Below are 8626 nucleotides of genomic sequence, written 5' to 3'. Positions count from 1 at the left end.
CCAAGTAAGTGGTACTGAGTTTAGTTAATTGCTTACTTAGCCAATTAGCGTAATTAACCTTTCTACTCAGACCAGATAAATAAATAAAACCGAGTAGGAAATTGGCCGAGCTCGGGAATCGAACCCCGGTCTCCGGAGTGCGAGACGAGCACGCTACCACTCCGCCATGCAGCTCAATGGTTTAGAATGAACAAAGGCGCTTCTAGTGAATACGGTGTCTTCGTTCATTCCCATTTTCCTCCCTTCGCGTTACGACGAGGTTTAGGTGTCGACCGAGATATTAGAGACAGATACATTTCCTTTCCTCAAAAACCAATTTTCCGACGAGCAAGGCATAGAGCCGAAGGGGCGTTCAATGAACTCCCCGGCAGCGTTGCAAGACGCTGTCGAGTTCCACTCTTAGAGGTGAAGCTTAACACCTTAACCACACATCAGTGACGCAAGCAGCAACACCACGCTTAAATCTTTCGCCTCACTGCACTTTAGGTCAAGAATGTACCCCCTGATTTTTTAGAACACTGCCATTGCTGAACAGGTTCGTAGCCAGGCGCGGAAGCTAACTTGGACGCCATGCTTGTCGGGATCGCGGCTCGTTTACAGGTTTTCCAGGAAATTAAATAGTAATCCCTTGTACGGCTGAAGTACTCTCTTTTAGTGACATACTGTGGGGCGTTTCTTGTCTAGAGAGGGCACAGATTGCGGAGAATGGGACATTTTGCGCCATTGTTCTAATTTAACCTTTCAAATGGGCGCAGTAAGGAAATACTAATGTTACCCGCAAAAGGTGAGATAACGCGTGTTAAAGAACTCCAGGTGTTGAAGGCTAGTTCGCAGCCCACTAATACGGCATCTAACCAAGTACTTATAGAATTTTGGGATGTTAAAGCTTGCCATACCAAGCATATCAATAAGGACTCGTTATTGCAAAAAACATCACCGTTGGCCTGCTGCATAGGGTAATGCGCTTTGTCAGCCTGATAAAAAGCCACATATCAGCCTAAATGCGGCTGCATTACTGAGCATGGTATTGAGAGAGAGAGAGAGAAAACTTTATTACAACAGGAATTCGGGGCACGCCCCAGGGTCCCCGCACGACCCCACTCCACTCAAGTGTTTATGTTCCTGAGGTCCATAACACTGGCAGCCTGGCCGGTGGCGATGGTCTGCACGGCCGGGTCCTCCGAGCGCAGCAGGGTCTCCCAGTCCTCCCAGGTCTTCAGGTTCTCTAGGTCCCGCGGTGGAGGGTCCGCCGGGCGGAGGGAAAGGATGTGGAGGGAAGAAGCGAAGGGTTCTGGGCATAGGGCGCATGCCGGAGTAGGGAAGGAGGGATGATAGTTTGCTAGGGTAAGGGGCGCGGGGAGAGTGTGTGTCTGTAATCTGCGCCAGAGTGTTGCGTGTCTGTTATCTAGGGAGGGGTGGGGCGGAGGGTAAAGCTGGCGTGAGGCTCTGTATACCTGGGTCAGCTCACTGAATGAGTGCATGCGCTCCTTCGTGAATCCCGCATCCGAGGCCACCTGAGCCCGGTTTAAAGAACCTCGGGCTAAAAGGTTGGCGGCCTCGTTTCCGGGATTCCCGGAGTGCGCAGGCACCCATATCAGCTCCACTTGGCGGGGCGGGGGTGCATCGGGCGAGTCCAGTATGCCAAAAACATGGACATGGATTCGGCCTCGAGAAAAATTTAGAATCGCAATTTTTGAATCACTGAAAATGTACCGGGCTTCCGTGCGGGTGATTGCGAGTGCAATGGCGGCTTTCTCTGCAGCCTCTGGGGAGGTGTTGGGAGGGAGAGGTAGTGTGATGAGGGCAGATAAAGAGGAGTCCACCACAGCTGCTGTCGCTTCATCACCCCTGCAGGTAGCGTCCACCCATACGGCGTCCGGCTCGGAGCCGTACGCTCGATGGAGTGCCTTCGCACAGGCTCTGCGGCGCTGCTCATGGTGGGACGGGTGCATGTTCCTCGGGAGCGGCCTGATGAGGAGCTCCCGGTAAAGTGATCGTGGGATGGCGAGGAGGGTTGGGTCGTTGGCAGGTATTCTGATTCCGAAGGAGTGCAGGATATACCGACCTGTGGAGGTTTTTGTGAGCCTGATGTATTGGGCCTGTCGGTGGGCCTCCACCAGCTCCCCGATCGTGTTGTGGAGGCCCAAGCCTAGCAATCTGTCTATGGGTGTGTTGAGAGGAAGATGAAGTGCTACTTTGAATTCCTTGCGAATCAAAGCATTCAAAGCGTTTATGTCATGTTTGGATAGTTGTAAGTATGGGGTAGTGTACAGCACACGCCTGACGACAAAGGCATGAATGAGGCGACATAGGTCACGCTCCTTCATGCCTCCATGATGTCCCGAAACCCTGCGGATGAGGTGCGATATCGCGCCTACAACCTGCTTGAGTTCCTTAAGAGTGGTGGTGTTTTTGCCATCGTTCTGGATGTGCAGGCCCTATACACGGAGGGTGCCAACCTCAGGCACCGGGTCACCATTAAGTTCAATGGCAATGGGGGAGCGGGGACAGCGGTGGTTCTTAGGACGGATGAGGAGCAGTTCAGACTTCTCTGGGGAGCAAGACAGTCCGATGGTCCGTGCTTAATTTTGGGTGAGGGTGGCTGCTTCCTGTAAGGTGTTGTCTACGTCGCCGTCACTGCCGTGGGTGGTCCACAGGGTGATATCGTCGGCATAAAGAGTGTGCTTCAGGTGGGGAATAGTTGCCAATTTTCGGGCGAGGGGGATGAGGGTAATGTTAAAGAGAAAGGGGGAAAAGACGGACCCTTGAGGGGTGCCGATACTCTGAAGCGTGTAGGAGGGGGAAGAGAAAGGTCCGAAGTGTATGTCAGCCGTGCGGTTAGGGAGAAATGCTTGAATTTAGGCATACATGCGCACACCCACATTCAATGGGGATAGGGCAGTCATGATCGCCTGATGTTCAATGCGATCAAAAGCTTTGGAAAGATCCAAAGCTAAGACTGCCTTGGTGGGACCTGGAAGAAGCGGGTCAAAAAGGTCGTGTGTGAGTTGCAGCATGGCGTCCTGTGCGGATATATGGGGGCGGAATCCCACCATGCTATGCGGGTAAAGACTGTTGTCCGCCATGTGACTTGTGAGTCTCGCTAACACAACATGCTCGAGGAGCTTCCCGAGGCATGAGGTTAGCGAAATCGGGTGAAGGTTTTCAATGGTAAGTGGTTTGTTGGGTTTGGGTATGAATGCTAGTAGGACCTAGGTGTGTTAATTGCATGTGCACTGATTAGGGCGTGGTTCGGCAGGGAGTGACCTATTGTCTTTTGTGCACTACAAGAAGCCGAAAGGACCAAAGACATTACTTTGCAATGTCCAAAATGAAATAGATATTGCTATAGGAATCAATCAGACCGTATGTTTGTTGCTTCTGTATGAGTATTCGCACTCCTACTTATATATAGTTTCTCCAGATTTTGACGAATATATAAAAATTATTATTTTTCCTTTCGCGGTTGTAGAACCGCATTTTTACCATAGAGCCCACACAGCGTGCCTCACAGAACGTCAGGCGGAACTTCAAAGTGTACCAGTGCTACAAATAAGGTGAAACGGATAGTTTGTGCGCCGTTGCCCTAAGGAGGAAGGCGGAGTGGGGATTTTTATTCAACACTAAGCGAGTCGCCGAGCCATTTCACGGAGCTGAGGAAAGGCCATACTGCGCATGCGCGAGGAGTAGCGACGTCACACGGCGCACAGCTGGGGGGGCCGCCGCCTTCGCTGCGTGGGCGACTCAGAGGTGCCGCCGCCGCGCTCGCCAGTTGCGCATGCGCAGTAGCGGCACATAGCTAGCGTGCCGGGGCCGCCGCCGCTGCCGCGTGCTCTTCATTGACTCTCTCTCTCTCCTCGTTGCTTTCGCAATCTTCCAGGTTTAACCAGAGCTAAACCACTGCCAGTTTTTTTTTCGCTAATTCCTTTGTTTCTATTCATTTTGTGCTTGGTCCCCATTTAGATGATTTGCATTTTTATTCTTATACATCAGTTCATACGTTACAGACCACTAGTTCTTGCCACTGCCATGTCCTTGCGATTGCGCTATACATTGCCCTATACTCTTAGCAGAGAACTAGAAGCCACGGTAGCTCAAGAAGGTTTTACAGCATTGCACCATACTCAATAATACATAGCAGATATAGCTGAGTAACTAAATCTGCTGTATCACCTTTCCTTTTAGACACCACGACATCCTGAACAGAAATATTTCGCGTACTTTATAGCATGACTAGTTCGGGGTTGAAATGCGATTGCAAACCCGATTAGAAATCTACTATAAATCTCACAACACCTTGCATAGCATGGTAAGGTGATTAAGTTTAGTGCTGCATGTAAAATATTTTATGCTCGCAAGACTCACACGTGGTGCAATAAAAAGTGAAATGGAATATTTATCTTTTGTATTTCATCTGTTTTCGGCTCCGAGTGTTTGTCCACCAAGGCTGTTTTCCTACGACACTCATCTGTACTCGACCAATATAATCACTGCGTCACTGCCTCATAAAATGTGCGTTCAGAGTTTTGCGCCCTAAAACACCCTTTGACAGGCGTGCCGAAGCAGCATTATAGTTGGTAAAAATGGTAAAGAGCTCATCCTGAGGCCTGTGCTAAACGCCGTTGTTTTCATAGACTTCTTATTTGCGTAAAACGATAAAAAATTATTTATTGGTGACAAACCAAGGATGCAAATTCTGTAGAAAGCTAAAATACGACTTTGCTCTTGTTTTGACAGGTCGCTTTGCCAAGAGGTGCATCTCTATAACCGGGTACCTGACGACTTACATGTTACAGACGAGGAAGTGAGCTCTTTCCATATGTTGGCTGTTAGCCGAATAAATGCAGATTTTTCCTTTTTTATACGCGAAAAGCTTGCTTCTGTTGAAACGTCCAAGCCGCCCCTATTGAAAAAACTCTGCGTGAGTTTGCACGAGAACAGTGATTTTTGTACGATCACGTTCATTTTGCACACAAATGCGCAGAAATTGTGCGTTACCTGTACGCATTCTGTGCGTCCTGTGTGTACATATGCGCGTACTGTGAGCTGATAGACGTTCACGCACACTCTTTGCGTGTAAAAAATCATGGACTCTCGTGGAGAACTCTCTGTACGTGGACATCTGCGTGCTGAGAGGGGGCTTGCCGAAGCTGTGCGTGCTTATGTGCATACTAAGCAAGCTCAGTGAGGCTGCGTGTGGCCATGTGTGCGTTTGCTTGCTTAGTAGCAACTTGTCGAGACTGTAAAGGCCCATTTAGGGTGAAAGCAAACAAAGTTCGAGCATTCAGTTAATGATTACTTCTCAATAATGAGCAATAAGCTCACGTTTTGCTGTTTTATAATTTTCGTCTTGGCGTAAGTACCCATTAATCATTTTCAACTTCAGCAAACAAATAACCAAAAAATTATCTTTCAGTGCAAAATGGTTTCCTTCGATACTGCAGGGACCTGTACATGACAACATGCACACTGAGCAAGAACTTGTCAACATTGCAAGTTCATAGTAAAATAATGTAAAAAACAAGCTGCTAATGACTCTTACAGCATCCTTCAGTTCTTCCTTTAACCAATTCTGAAAGTTACAGATATCTTATAGATGCATGATGAAAGCCATCCAGAGCACTTATGTTGTTGCCCGTCATGCAGACAGCCATATTTCGAAATCAGAAGCAACACAACCATTTGTTGCTTGCACTCGAAAGGAGTCAATCAATGGAATAACTCTGAAAGGGCAACAGTGTTTGTTAGGTGCAACAAACAAGCTTGGGGATATAATCAGGTTCAATCAAACATGACGTGCAGAAAGCGAATTGTGAGCTGTAACAGGAATGTTACGAGGCAATTTCCAAAACCATTTCCAAAGCAATTTCCAAAGTCATTAGCATAAATTTACATACACGTAAAAAGGCCATGTAAGCCTACACGAAAAGACAGTTTTGAATTCACAGTTGGTGTCAAAAGTTCAGAAATTAGTGCCCTCTCTCAAATTCAGTGACAAATCACAGATCGATTAATTAATTCCCAGTATGGCTCCAGAACAAATCCAATGAATCTCAAATGTGCGAAGTATATATACCACACATGTTGCCTGATTAGCACCAGCATTGCATGATGCATGACGAAGTATCACACTCTTCATTCTTCTTCAATCTGTTTTGAAATTTGCACTACCACAAAGACCATCTGGATGCGCTATTATTCCGTCACATTGCTGAGAGTCACATTCGGAGACCAAGAGCAACACAACAGTGTGCTGCACATGAGTGGATATAATGCACTGGGACAACTGTGCACAGTAAGGAACGCTTGTAAGACGTCAGGTATTTGCTTGGGGAATGTAATCGAGTTCAGTCATGTTTCATGTGTAGAAACGAAGATAAAGGTTTTAGCAGAACTATGAAATCCAACATCCAATACTGAACTTCCCCAGGTGATCTACACACACATAAAAAGCACGAAAGGATAAGCTCAGCGGTACTGTTAAGTTTGATGCCCTTTGAGGTTTGACTTGCGCGTCTGTATGCAACCATCAGATACCATCTTGAAGTTACCAGAATGCCCAAAACAACTTTGTTGAACTGTTCTACTCTAAACTGAAATACTTTTCCTTAAAACATTTTTTTTTGCGACATGCTGTGTAGCTAATTATAAAATAAAGAAAAGAAGCTGATAAAATTTTCTCATCTCAAACGTACTGATAAGTACACAAATCTGAGTGCTTTCAAGAGAGGTGACGCACCCGGTATTCAGTGTCCAGAAGCATACATAATGCTGCAGAATCCTATAGCAAGAAAATTTCTTTTAGTGGACAGATGGCTATGTCTGGTTACAAAGTCAATACCAAGTAAGGCACATACCTAACCTGCAATTACATGAAGCTGCACGTGCTTCATAGGCTGTAACTCCGCCAATAACTACTACATATTTCCCACCTCTAGCACGAGTGCGGAATCAATATACAGCATGGAAACAGCAGTTTTGTTGCTTTAGCTTCTTTACTATGCTGTTTAGGCAAGGGACGAGTTGAAATATTTGCATGGGCAGTTCTCGATTGAAGTAACGTAAAAAACATCCGCACTCCTTTCTGCTGAAGCGACTGGTGGACCACTTTTGCATGTCGCATCTCGTATGACTTGCTAAGGGTCCAGACTGACACACGCACTTCGTCAAACCTTCACACAAAACACTCTTCGCTTTTGCTATAAGCTCCGGCCACAGGCAGTAAGTGTCCCGTCACCGTTCACATCGCAAAAGAAGGCAGCGCTCGCAGGCGGTCAGTTTGAGCTGACAGCGACAGGTGTTGCAGGCACACCGCCGACTAAGTTTCCAAGGAAGCCACACTGTAGAAGGGCGCCGTCTTGTAATCGAAACACACCACAGAAACAATGGCCACTGTCGCTGCTTATGAGCCAGGCATTTTTGCAACGAAGTTAGCAGTGCAATAGGCCGAAAGGTTCGACTCATCAAACGACAGCACCGCACTGCTGACCTCATTATCGTTGTCGACCAGACATCCATAGCACATATGCCCCGACGGATCGCTTAATTGGGAGCTGCTACCACTCTTGGATGAGAGCGCGCCCACCGGCAGCACACACCGGTAATCCTTCTTCTTTTGCGATTCCAGCACAGTAACAGCGGCGCGCAAGACAGCCCAGCAGCAGCACGAGAAAACAAGCGAAGCTCACGGCATGCTCACGGCGGTGATCTCAGAAACCATGCAGCATGTCGGATAGGCTTTGGATTTGACGAGCTAGACCATGCCCACTCACGCACGCACGCACGCACGCACGAATGTACCGACACGCATATTAATGCGTCCATGCGTCACAAATTTCTCAAGTTTTTAATGCTAATATGTGCACAAGAACTTAATTATTTTTGTAACGAAAGTTTCATTTGGTTTTAGTTCTTTGCTATCGCACTGCCCAAAAGCATAGAGCCCGAAAGAGACGACCTGGAGGAATGCCTGGAGGCGATGCCTTTCTAAACGGGCCGAAGGAAGCCGGAACTGGCCGAAGCGCTAGCCAACGAACGCAGCGTCTGGGCTGGGGAGGGACAGCATGGCGGTCAGCGTTACTACGTTTGTCGTGGTCCTTTGTGGTGCCGAGGGCGTGAACGATCGCTGGCATGAGCATTTGTCACTCTTCCGATATGTGATGTGCCGACAGCAGTGAAATTCGCTGGTGCGATGTACGAAAACGTGGTAAGGTGCTGAGTAAACCTGTGTTTATAGCGTGCGTCAGCGGGCTCGACGGATAGCGCGTCGTCCTTTGCGCGCCTTCACTGGAAACGCTATGCTGACGGTGGGGCTCATTTCCTCCATGGCGGAGCAGCTGGTGGGAGACCACTACCCGGGTGACATCTCGCATCTTGGGGGTAAGTTAATTTTCTTCGAACCTGTTCATTATTTCAAAGCCTTTGCGCACAACTGGCCACGTCAACACAGCTAGTACAGAGACGCGAAGACGCAGTGCCTATCGCGGCAGCACGCAGCGCTGAAAGGTTGTTTGCTGGCGGCACACGGGCATGAATGCGCGTGTAGTGTCAGTGGTCACACGGTCATGGTCAGTATGCCATGCAAATATGCACAGCTGATCCGATCGCGGGGTGCACGATATCGGCG

The 8626-nt window shown here is 48.2% G+C and overlaps 1 pseudogene; it reads right to left on the bottom strand.

Annotated features, from left to right (window-relative positions):
- Positions 1-1106: 1106 nt before the first annotated feature.
- LOC149326589 (uncharacterized) lies at positions 1107-3086 on the bottom strand (annotated as a pseudogene).
- Between the last annotated feature and the right edge of the window lie 5540 nt (positions 3087-8626).

This window comes from Amblyomma mixtum, chromosome 10 (genome assembly GCF_055824585.1).
Source record: "Amblyomma mixtum isolate Tamu chromosome 10, ASM5582458v1, whole genome shotgun sequence".
Taxonomy (NCBI): Eukaryota; Metazoa; Arthropoda; class Arachnida; order Ixodida; family Ixodidae; genus Amblyomma; species Amblyomma mixtum.
Note: the sequence above shows the minus strand (reverse complement) of the source record. Positions and strands in the feature narration are given on the sequence as shown.